Source organism: Protopterus annectens, chromosome 3.part1 (genome assembly GCF_019279795.1).
Source record: "Protopterus annectens isolate FY-2018-M chromosome 3.part1, PAN1.0, whole genome shotgun sequence".
Classification (NCBI taxonomy): Eukaryota; Metazoa; Chordata; order Ceratodontiformes; family Protopteridae; genus Protopterus; species Protopterus annectens.
Genome location: NC_056732.1, coordinates 1,089,980,540 through 1,089,994,071, shown reverse-complemented (window position 1 = coordinate 1,089,994,071; position 13,532 = coordinate 1,089,980,540).

The following is a 13,532-nucleotide window of genomic DNA, read 5'->3' as shown; positions in this document are numbered from 1 at the left end:
TTTTTTCTGTGTGTGTCTCTGTCTGTCTGCCTGTCTGTCTCTGTCTCTCTCTCCACTAGAGTGATTGAGCTGGTTTGAATGGATTGCAGCATGGCTTTTGTAGGTGATGCACATGATCAGGTGATGGGCTCTGCATCAATCAGTGTGCAACAATTGCTAACTGCATGCAGCCTGCTGTGTAGTGATTCAGATAACCACTGTCATGGAAACCCAGTACTATAAACTACTGACTCATGTGGGCGTTGTCTCTTAACCTTTCTAGTGTGGAGGACATCCTTCCTGTATGTGGGCAGCAGTGTTACAGACAGCAGGTTGCAATATCTCTTAGAGCAGGACTTGCAGACACAGGCCAACTATGCATTTGTATGAGGTTCCAGACCTACAGACAGAGTGAGTAGTGTTGTTATGTGCATTGTATATTGCTGGTCTTGCAGTGTTTGCGTGTACATAGTAGTTTAGGATGGAATACAGTCTGTCTGCATAGCTCTCAACAGTGGGCCTATCCACATGATGGCCAGTGGATTGTCTGTTTGCTTTTGCCTGTGCACCACACAAGTCTTGTCCTAGATATATCCCCGGCAATCTGTCTGTTGTGTGCTATCAGTACATGGCTACATCCATTTGTGTTCCTGATGTCTTATTCCTGCATAAGGGTATGTTGCAACAAATCCTGTAACACCAGCAATTTCCAGGGTGTGTAACAGCAATATTGCAAGTATGGCCCTGTGTTTCTGCCTCTGTCCTCCACATATATGGCAGGCTTTGTCCTGCTGTGATGCAGTTAGGGGTTGTTAAGTAATGGCCTATCATTATTTACTGCTAGCATTCCTTCTATCATCCTAGTCATATCGTGGACTCCCACAAAATTTGTTGGTCAGAGTCAATACATGTGACAGATACACTGGCATTACCACAAGTAATACATTTTCCCCCTAGGGCTTGACTACAGGGTGTAATTGGAGGCTGCTGAACTACATCTGTAAGTGGTAATTGTTACCTCTCATGAAGGCAAATCCTTTGCCTACTCTTGTACTAATTGAAGGCCTTGGCCTGGACAGCATAGTATGTTATATATCCATAATGCTTGCATCTACTGTTTTGTGTGGGTCTTGCATTCATCAGTGATTAAATATTTCAAATTCTATGTGCTGTAAATAATGGCATACATTATTGTATAGTACACAAATAAAGGTTTTCTGTGTATGCATACCTGTGTGGCGTGTCATGTCCTTTGAACTGTGAGTGGGTATATGTTTAATGTAAGTATTCTCATTTGTGGAAATGGTTGCCACACTACACGTCACAAGTACCAGTTATCAGGGCTTGTGGCTGAGGGATATACTTTGCACCCAGTACTTCCACACTACTTCTACATACATATGCATGGCTACTAATACCTTTTGTCTGTGTATATGTGTATGTACATATATATATATATATATATATATATATATATATATATATATATATATATATATATATATCTTATCTATATATATCTCATATATATATATATATATATATATATATATATAGGGCATTTATAAGCCTAGCCAGAGTGTGTTTGGCTTTCGTCACCCTTTTAGATTAGTTGACTGTGCCTCTGTATAGTAGGTCATAGAAGATAGCCCTTTTGAGGTTAGTTTACTGTGCCTCTGTCTAGTAGGGACACAGAAGAGATCCCAGGGGTAAACCTACGATATCCCATCCACTCATCAAGATTTCTCTTGAAGAGGGTCATTGAGGGACTCTGCCTAACATGGATTGGGATTTTATTCCAGAGTGAGGGGAGCCTCTGGGATATGAATCTGTCCCTCCAGCATGTCCTATTTATTTCTGTGCTGAGGTTTAAGTCCCTGGAGCATGTAGCTCTAAGGGATTTGGATTTCCTGAGGTGGAGCATGTCCATTAATTCTGGGTTGGACATGGCTTTATACGTCAGGCACAGATCGCCTCTGAGTAGGCGGTAAGCAACTGAGTAGAGCTGGAGTTTCTTTAGCCTAACTGAGGGCATCTGTTTGAGTCCCTTGATCCTCTTGGTGAGGTACTTTTGGGGTCTTTCCAGTTGCTGCAGGTGTCAGGTAAGGTACATCCCAAATGGGGCATTGTATTCAATTATGGGCCTGATGAGTGATGAGTAGAGGGGCACAATGACCTCTCTTGATCTAGATGTGAACCCTTTCATGATAAGGTGGGCTATATAGAAGGTCTTTCTAACCACTTTGGCAACGTGATTGTCAAAGGAGAGATTGCTATCTACTTGGGTCCCCAAATCCCTAATTACTTCTTCTGTACTTAATGGATTACCACCTATGTGGTAATTTGTGGGCACTTTGTTTTTCCCAAAGGGGATGACTATGCACTTTTTGGCATTTAGCTTTAGGCCATGGCTCTGGCACCAGTTATCCGTCTCTGTGAGACCCTTTTGGAGGATGCTTGTGTCCCTCGGCGAGTCGATTATGGCACCCAGTTTGCAGTCATCTGCAAACTTGGTCAGCCATAATCCTCACATGTTAGCCTGTACCTCAGTGAAATATATACAGAACAAGAGAGGTCCCAGGACTGAGCCTTGTGGGATGCCACTTGTAACTGGTTTACAGTCTGACATTGCACCTGCAATTCTGACCATGTGGGTTCTATCCCTGAGCCAGTTTGCAACCCATCTTTTAACATAGGGGATGATATTTAAGCTGGTGAGCTTATTTATGATGCCCGAGTGGGGTATTGTGTCGAAGGCTTTTGTGAGGTCCAGGTAGGCTGTGTGGACTACCTTCCCTTCATCTATGGCCTTGGTGACTGTTTCAAAGAAGTCGACCAGGTTCAGGAGGCAAGATCTGCCCTTAACAAAGCTGAATTGGGTAGGATCCAGTGTTTGGAGGTTCCCAATGTCTTTGTTTATGAGTTTCATGATGATACGCTCCATAGCTTTGCAGACCAGGCTAGTCAGGCTTATAGGGCAATAGTTTCCGGGGTCCGTTGTGGCACCACCTTTGTGGAGTGGGACCACTGTTGCTGTACGCCATTCCTTGGGTACATATCTTGTAGTAAGGCTGAGATTGAACAGTGACTTTATGTTAGGGTTCAGTTCTTCTTGGAGTTCATGTAAGACGCAGCCCGGGACACCGTCCAGTCCCATTGATGCTGTGTTTTTTGCTTTGGAGAGGGCAGCTCTCACCTGTGCATCTGTGATGTCAGGGAGGCTACACTCTGTTGGGATAGACATTTGCTCTTTGGGGGGAGAAGTTTGCACTGAACCTGTCTGCCAGGATGTTGGCAATGTCTGTGGGTTCAGTGTATTTTTTGTCATTTTGAATTAACTCAGAGCATATCTGGGAGTTGCCACCCAGGTTCCTGACATAAATAAAGAAGGCCTTGTGATTATCTTTAGCATCTTGTGCAATTTTTCTTTTGAAGCTGGCCTTAGATGATTTTATGAGGGCTCGTAGTTTCTTGCTAGTACTGATCAGAGATGCCTTCCCTTTTTGGGATTTTGCTCTATCATGTAGTAGCTTCCTCCTTCTGTTGTATAGCTTATTTATGGCTGGGGTCCACCAGACAGGTCTCCTGCCTTTGGAGGAATGAGTCTTGGTTTTATTTGGGATAGCACGATCCATGCATTCCTGTAGGTGTCCATAGAAAGTGTTTGTAAAGAATTCTGTGGTTTGGGCTGTATTTTCCACTGGCCCGGGGGCTTTGAAGGATTCCAACTCGGTTTTGAGAAGTGTGAAATTTGCTTTTGAGAAGTTCTTCACCGTGGTTTCCTTGGCTGGGGGTGGGGACGGGATATGGATGTCCAGTGAGATTAATTTATGGTCAGATCTTTCCAATGAGGGGTATACCTCTGGTATGGAACATAGAGTCCCCATGTTGGTGATGATCAGGTCCAATATGTTTTCCCCTCTTGTGGGAGTGGTGACCAGTTGTTCCATAGCATTTGAGTTTATAAATTCTAGGAACCGTTGGGTGAGGGTGTTGGGGCTTGAGTACTGCTCCCAGTCTATGTTTGGGTAGTTGAAGTCACCCAATATAATGGTGTTTGGAGAGACCTTCATATTCTCCAGTGTTCTCAGGAAAACTGAGTGGGGTTCCTGAGTTTGGGAGGGTGGTCTGTAGCAGGCTACAAACTGAAATGAAGTTTTGCCCACTGTTACACCTCGTGTTTGGGCTGAGGACAGTGTGTTCATTCTTTTCTTTTGCTTTTCTGACAGACTTCAGAGATGTACAAAGAAGGTTGCTATAAATGTGTGCAGGGACAGTGTACTGTCTAGGAGCAACAAAGGTATTTTTTTCACTTTCCTCACAATCACACTTCAGGCATGTATGCATGTAGCTGCCTTTGACAGTTTAGGTTGAGGAATGAGGAGGCATGCTATGTAGATGTATGTCAGCATTCACTTGAAATACATGACTGTAGAAATGTGAACTTCTGCCTTCATCCCAGTCTAACACCAGAAGGATTCACAGGCAGTCTTTTTTGGGGGTTAGGGAGGAAGGCAGTTCCAAGATAGGACCTATATATCCAGACAACAACTGGCTTGTTAGTTTATTGTGAGTCACTATTTTATCATCTTTGAACATTAAGCCTTTGGTACAACCTGGATTAAAAAAGTTGGGAAAATGCTCTGCATGTATTTCAGAACATGCATAACCCAGTGCTTCTGGTGGCTCTGGTTTAACTAAGTTATTTCCTAAATGGTTATTAATGTACTTACTTGGTTAGGAAAGGTGTGTTGAAAGGATTCAAGGCAAATTAAAGCTGAACAGCAACACAATTTATTTCCTTAATCAAAATTTCTGTTCAAGCCATATTGGATGAAAAGGTTGTGTAAAAAGAAAAAAAAAAAATGCACTTCAGAGCATATAGGAAGATATGGTTTCTTGAAAAAGTTGAAGAATAAAGCACAATTTGAGAAAAGGAAGAAAAAATTAATGTGCATAGTACGGGAAGCCCAAGATAGAGGGAGCGGAGATCGGAGGAAGAGTGGAGGGTTTAGTTTGTGTGTGTTGGGTGACTGAAACAGTAGGCCTAGGACGCCATTTCACCCAAGTCCAGACCTGTACATAGAGTTCCTGCAATGTATCATTGTTGCATCTAAATTCCAGTATCTGTAAATGCCCCTTTGTGAGATGGTCCAACATAGTGTGGTACACAGGCCTATTGTAATTAAGAGCATTGTAGCTACAGGTCAGTCAGTTTGCAGTATGAATTTAAAGGTTGAAGATGCAAAAACCAAATGGCTGCAGGTACACTGAGGTGCCCAAAACACACAACAACAGCAAAAGTAAATTAAGGCACCAAAGTTACACACTGGAAATCAGTCACTGTACTTTATTGCAGAAGACAAACGGTAAGCGCTTTCACAACTTAACGTTGCTTCATCAGACCACATCACTATAACTGATGCTTGGTTAAATACTAGGACAATTAGTATGACATCACAATTTAAAGACATATTACTCCACTAACATAAGAACATATATCAATATTCATAAGATAAATGCATAAAATATATAGAAAGGTGTGTATTTACACACAATAATATTTAAAAACAATAATATTTAAAAACAATAATATTTAAAAAATATTAATATTTAAAAAAGGGGGGTGTCATCCCTGATGGTTATGAAGTTGTGAAAGTACAGTGACTGATTTCCAGTGTGTAACTTTGGTGCCTTAATTTACTTTTGCTGTTGTTGTGTGTTTTGGGCACCTCAGTGTACCTGCAGCTTGGTTTTGCATCTTCAGTTCCTATTTTTTATTCGGCTAAGGACACACTGCACGTGGATATAATATGGACATGGATACCAACCAAGAATCATCTAATGAGCATCGTTGATTTTTAAAGCTTCTTGAAGTAGCAGTGAATCCATTATTAAATGCTGACGTACAGGCAAATACAGTGGATATTGGTTCAGAGATGGAAAAAATGTTTGAGTTTCAGGCACAATATAGGGGGCTAGAAAACCTTCTATATAAGTACAAATGACTACAATGGCAAAGACTACACCTACAAGCTTCATTGGAAGCTGAAGTAATACCTCGAGGTCTACGTATCTTAAATATGCCAACTTATGGGAATACATATCCTGAACTCTTACGTAAGTGGCAAGAATTGAATTTATCTTTTAGCTCCAAGTATATGGAGCTCCTTATAGAGTTTTTTACACCTCTTGAAACTGAGCTCAAAACTGAAATTGTGACACTAGAAAACCAGATATCTGTAACCTTTCCTGCTACTATCACCCTTAAAATGGGCCAGTTGCATGAAAGCATTAGTGCCTATGAGAAAAAGCTTCAAAATGTTAAATTAAATAAATTAAACAGAGATAAAACTGATTTTAGCAACAATAATGTCTTCTCATGGCCGAGAGACCCTATAAATAGAACCCCTTTGTATAATCCTGCTACAGTGAACAGAGGAACTAGTAGGACACTAAATACTGAGACACAGGCTTCCACTTCCTGTTCTCGTGCTATTGAGATGTGGGAAACCATGGCAATACAACAAACTGACCAAGAACATGTAAATTCTAGTGTTCCTACTCTCCAAGTTGCATCCTTTGCTTCTGTAGTGAATGGGAATACATCTACATCGAATATGGATAAAAATTCGAAGTCAGAAGAACAAAGGAATGCAAACAATATAGGTAAGACTCCAATAGACACTTCACAAGCAAATGCTACAGATACTAGTGTTTTTTTAAAGAATTTGAAAGTGGGAGAATTCACTTTGAAAGCAGCTCTTCCATTCAGAGCTCGAGCCAAAAGCAATCCCAATATGGGAAAGACAGCAAGGGAAAATCAAATGGACAGAACTGCACACTTTTCAAAGAAAAGGAGGATGTAAAAACTGATCTTATTGTTAACATTTCTTCCTTTACTCTAACTAATGAACAAAACAGTTTGCTTATAAGGGTTTGTCTTTTATACCTGCCAAGAAGGCAGATTTAACTGAAATGCTAACAGACTTGAAATTGCTTGATAGGAATTTATCATTAAAATGCATGTTTCGTAATAATGAAAATGTCAATGTAAATATATACAAGAAACCTAGCACTTTTGTACCCCCCACCCCTCCAGGCATACAAAGATTTTTAGATATCTGTGAAAATGCTTTTAATGAAGCTTATACTCCTGGTGCTAAGGCTGCACCTTTCATAATTTAAGTACAGAAGAATATAGGGCTCTACATGAATTGCAGGATTTACATTCTCTTATTATTAAACAAGCAGATAAAGGTGGTAAAATTGTATTAATGGACAAAGATTTATATGTTAACCAGATGAAGGTTTTGCTACTAGATACTTGTACCTATCAAATGCTGACAAAACAGCTGTAATTGCTATCACTGATAAAGTGTCTTTTAGTGTTTGATTTACTGATTACAGGATTAATTGATGAATCCTTATTTAATTATTTTTTAGTACAAAACCTCTAGTTCCTAGGATCTATGGACTCCCTAAAATCCATAAACATCCCACTGTTCCTCCTTTACGCCCCATCGTATCAGGAGCAGGATGGTGCACTGAGCCTCTATCTATTTATGTAGAAGGCATTTTACATGAGTTCTTGGATAGTTGTTATACAGTTCTTAGAGACACAAAAATGTTTTTACAGCGGTTGCAAAATAGAATGGAAACCATTGATAATGATGAAGAATTTGTATTCCTTACCATGGACATTGAATCTCTTTTGACTAGTATTCCAAATGTTTGGGGTATTGATAGAATAAGAGAATTCCTCGATATGAATAAGAAGCTGACTACTAATAAGATTATGCTAGTCTGTGCACTATTGGAGATTATACTTGAAAATAATATTGTAGCTTTTCAGGATCAATTTTTTCTACAGAAGATTGGCGTGGCTATGGGCACTTCGTGTGCAAATAGCTATGCCAATCTATCATCTATGATGGGAAGAACAATATGTTTTGTCAGATGTTAACCCATTTTTTGGCTACATTCTCTGGTACGTCCGTTTCGTGGATGATGTTTTTGTCTTGTGGAAAGGGCATGGTGAAAATATCAGTAATTTCATTGATTACCTGCATAGTACTACAGACTTTTTGAAGTTTACTTTTACTTTTTCTAATACATGTGTTGATTTCTTGGATGTGAGTGTCACCCTTACTGATTTAAAGCAGATAAGAACCAGTATTTATCACAAACCTACAAGAACCAATGCCTGTCTGCACAGGTCAAGCATGCACCCGAGACACATACCTAGAAATGTCTTTAAAGGACAAGTCTATAGAACCCTATGCCTACATAATAATGATGAAGAGGCAGTAGTTGCTTTAAATAAGTTACAAGACTAATTTCAAACAAGAGGCTATTCTAGCTCAGGAGTCACTAGAGTGATAGCAGATGCATGGAAATTGAGATCTACAAGATGTAAACCATACATGAGCTCTTACAGTGCAGATACAAGTATACCTTATGATACAAGTATTGATAGAAATAAGTTTAGAATAGTTTTTAGATTTGCAAGTGACATCAATAAGTATACGGACATTATTAAAAAGAATTGGCACCTATTACATGAAATACCAGGTCTGGTTTCCACAGTTGGTGACACCCCAAACTTCAGTTTTAGAAATAATGTGTCTTTAAAGCAGCAGCTCTGTAATAGAGAACATCAGTCTTTTAGAAAAAATCTTTCAAACAGACAGGGCACCTTCCCGTGCAGGAATTTGCTTGTCAGCATGTCTACACTAAAAATGAGTACATTCATCCTGTGAAATGTTTTAAACTTTATACGAAGAATTATTATGATTGTAAAAGTGTCGATGTTGTTTATTTTTGTTTTTGCCAAGCATGCCATGCCTATTATGTAGGCAAAACAAATAGGAGCTTTAAAGAAAGAATGTTAGAACATATAAGGGACATACGAAACCAGAAGCAATCAAATGCTCTAGCTAATCATGTCCTGAATACAGACAGTAGCCATTGTTTTAAATTTTTAATCTTACAACAAATAGTAAAGACAAACAGAGGTGGTGACGTAGAAAACCACACTGAAGAATTAGAACAACAATGGATCACTAAATTACAAGCAGATAGATATCCTGGTTTGAATGGCTGCACCTCATTAGTTCCTTACCTTAAGGCCAGGTGCCTTAAACACTAAAACATGAGTTTTATATATATATATATATATATATATATTTTTTTTTTTCATTGTACTATTATGGTTATATGTGTGTGTATATGTACATATATACATATATATATATATATTTTAATAACCATCAGGAATTACACCCCCCCTTTTTTAAATATTAATATTTTTTTAAATATTATTGTTTTTAAATATTATTGTTTTTAAATATTATTGTGTGTAAATACACACCTTTCTATATATTTTATGCATTTTTCTTATGGATATTGATATATGTTCTTATGTTAGTGGAGTAATATTTCTTTAAATTGTGATGTCATACTAATTGTCCTAGTATTTAACCAAGCATCAGTTGTAGTGATGTGGTCTGATGAAGCAACATTAAGTTGTGAAAGCGCTTACCGTTTGTCTTCTGCAATAAAGTACAGTGACTGATTTCCAGTGTGTAACTTTGGTGCCTTAATTTACTTTTGCTGAATTAAAAGGTTGCTTAGGAGGGGTATCAGTGATAGGGTGATACGTAGACTGGAAGTGCCTAGGGAGCCCCCAGCTTGACATCTGCTGTGGGCCCCCAAAATGCTAACACTGGCCCTGAATATCGATATATATATATATATATATATATATATATATATATATATATATATATATATATATACCTGAAGATATTTGTCAATGTATAGATGAGTGTGCATATCTGTACTGTTGTAATGTGTACCCCTTCCACATTGTACATTCCCTATGGTAGAATGACTTTTCAGCATGTTACAGATATTGCCCTGACATGTACAGGTGAATTGGATTACTGTTAAAGCATTGTAGCTGTGTTGTGGAGGGTCCTGAAGTCAAGTACTGCATGTGCTGGATATTGGATTGCACAGCATATCCATTAGGGCTGGGGGAGTAACATAGCACTAATTACCAGGTGTCCCTCATTTGAGCCCCCACCCCCATTAACAGCGCTTATGGTCTGTTATGTTGTAATGAGTGGTTCAGGATTTTGTTCCCATGTAGAAATGCTATACACATTTATATATACATATATATATATATATATATATATATATATATATATATATATGTATGTGTGTGTGTGTGTGTGTGTGTGTGTGTGTGTATCTGCATAATTATATATGTGAAACCCCTATATATATATATATATATATATATATATATATATATGTATATATATATATATATATATATATATATATATATATATATATACATACAATTAACATATTTATCTATATACAACAATGTTATATGATTATTTGTGAGTCATACATGTACATATATATACCTATAGCTGTCTGTCTACATTTACAGATATATAACTGTCCGTATGTCCATGCATGTTCGGCTTATATTTTTGGCCTGTACCTCATTCTCTTGGCAAATGACATGAATGATTTTAGGATTGAAGTCAGTCACTCCTGCTGACACTTTTGTGTTTCAGATTTCTCTCCTTCAAAATATGTGTTCTGGTATATATAACTGTGTAACTAGCAATGTTTTAAGTGTATCAGAGCATTATTTGACAGTTATCCCTATTTGTAACCACAGTTTGGCACACTTTGTCAGGAATTCTTGCATTAAGAGGTTGTGTGGTATGATATTACTACATTTCCTCTACTGTTGACTGATTGTGCTAGATGATATGTTTGTTAAAACAACAGGGTTATGTACATCTGTCATGGCTTACTGGCAAATAACTTTGTGTCTGGTGTGCAGGGTCCTGGGTTCGGGCCTTGCAGAGGGTATATATTTTGTTGCTGGGCAGAACATTGGCCATTGGATAAAGAGGGATTAAGGGACTTTTGAGCAGTTGTAAGCAGGTGTGCGTGGGTTTGCGGGGAGCTAAGCAATGCTAACCTCTGGATGCTGTTTCTTACACTCAGTTACCTTCTACTTTGCTTAATCTGTGCAGGCAATGCTTAGCCCCCCCACGCAAACACACTTAAACATGCTTACTACTGCTTATTTATGCTTACTAATGCTTGTTTGTGCTTACACCTGCTTACTAGTGCCTTACTCATCATGATAATGACACTTCACATGTGCATTTAATGAAGTTCACCAGCTCACATTTAAATGTTATTTAGTAAGTTATACAGCAAAACGATGTTCATATACAGATTTCACATGGAAAATAGAATTTGCTGCAGTGGGACTTGAACCGGGAATGCATGCTCGTTAGGCAGATGCTCTGCCCTCTATACTATTGCTGTTCTGCTTCATTTGCATATTTTTACCATAATGTCATATCCATGTTCCCTTCCTCTGGCCCCCGAGCTCCACCTACACAGCATTCGTCCATTCTCCAATTGCTAGACCAGCCATACCACAACTCCACACATTTCCCTCTCTGCATGTCTTGGTACTCCTCCAGTATACTGTCTCGACCCAAGCTTCTGCAGGCTCTTCATCCGTTTAGTCCATGTACATACGAGCCTTGCCTTGATCCTCCTCCAATACTGGTGGACACATCGATGTAACCCACAACTTTTGGTTCGTCCTACCAGGGATAGACCTGTTGTTGTGTCAAGAGTAGACTTAGCTGGTCTACACTGTTTCTCCCACTGGTAGCATCCTACCAGGGGGTTGAGAAATAGCGGTTTGCTCACACACCCGGCCAGCCTCATCTCCCGGTTCCGCGGAACCGATGCCCCAGGTGTGACATTCTGTGCATGAAGCACGTCCACATGCCCCCACGGCATGCACCCTTTTTCATTATTCTCTTTGGTATTATGCAAGACTACTGTTCTCACAGTATGATTGGACAGGCACTCTTCTTTGATACACATAGACTGCTCAAAATACTGTGGTTGAGCAATGTACACATGTATGCTGGTATTAACCTACATACTTACATACATTTCCTATACTGTTGAATGACCGTGCTGGATGATATGTTTGTGATCACAGCAGCTGAATGTGTATCTGCCATGGCTTAGTGGTAACTCACTAAGACTATAGTGTGCAGGGTCAGGGGGTTGCAACCTGGGAGTGCAGACTTTTTTGTTAATGGGCACGATGACAGCTGTTGGCTACAGAGTGACTAAGATACTGAAGAGCAATTGTAGATGTGTATGCGCTGGTTTGTGCAAGGCTCAGCATTGCTGATCTACTGTTGCAGCATCTTACACTGAGTTAGCTACTACATTGCTTAACCAGTGTTGGCATTGCTTACTGCCGCCCACACAGGCTTAAACCCACTTGCTCCCTCATACCCCTGCGCCACTCCATGCATTTCATTTACATTTGTTGACTGGGACAATCCGACTGGATGCTTGCCCATTCTCAGCAGTGGCCTGGGGAGTAGAGCTGCACAGTATACCCCGGCTACTCACAAGTAATACTGAGGTGTACACATTCATAGAGAGTAACAGCCTTAATATAACTACGTACCACATTCTTCATGCTTACTTTATGTTAACATGTCTGTATTATACATGCTTAGGTCAGGTTTACATGTCAGGTGTGTCTGTTGACAACGGTCAGTTTAAGGTGCAGTTGGAGTCCAGTTTAACAGTTCTGGATAGGTTGCACTCAGGTATTCGGGTTAGGTTTAGTTATTCCATATCTGTGTGGTAGCGTAGAAGAGAATAGTGAAGGAGTAGGTAGGTAGAGGGGGAGACAATGTAACTGTATAGTAGGCTGTTGGAATAATTGGTAGGGGAGCAATAGGGAAGGTTTGATGGATGTTGTGATTTGTATGCGAGGCAGGACATGAGGTGTTGGTTTCACTAGTTGATGTAGGAGTATAGAGTGTAAGTTGGGGGGGATATTTCACAAGGTGGTGAGCATGTGCTGGTCCAAGTATGCTTGTGGTGTTCCTTCATGTGTTATTTACATGTGTCCTGTGGGACAGCTGAGGTAATACATGTGGGTAGGGGGTTCCAGATTCTGCCAATATAGTTGGGGAAGAGGGTGTCACCTGTGTAACTTTGAACATTAATAGAAATGAAAAAGGGGTTGATAGGTAAGTGGTGTTCATGGGGCACAAAAAGGGAGAGATAGTAGGGGAATTATCCAGGGAGGAAGGCTGATGGGAAGGTCCACAGTTGGCCATTTCTTCGACTAAAACAGCTGTACATATACACTGCATTTGGAGGTTGATTCAGACACTCACACCCCTGGGTGGGGGTGAGGACTACAATAATAACATGTAATGCCAGTTAGATCGGCTTACATGCTTACAGTGGGGTGTTGTGACCATGTGTTCTTTGGTATTATGTAGTGGGTTTTGCAACAACACATCTGGTTATACCATACTTTGCTATATAAAATAGACTGTGCTGCAGTGGGACTCATACTGGGATTGGCTGCTCGTTAGGCAGCAGCTCTGCCTAAGTCACACTATTTCTTACATCACCGGGGCGGTCCGCATAGAACTGCTCCAGCCAAC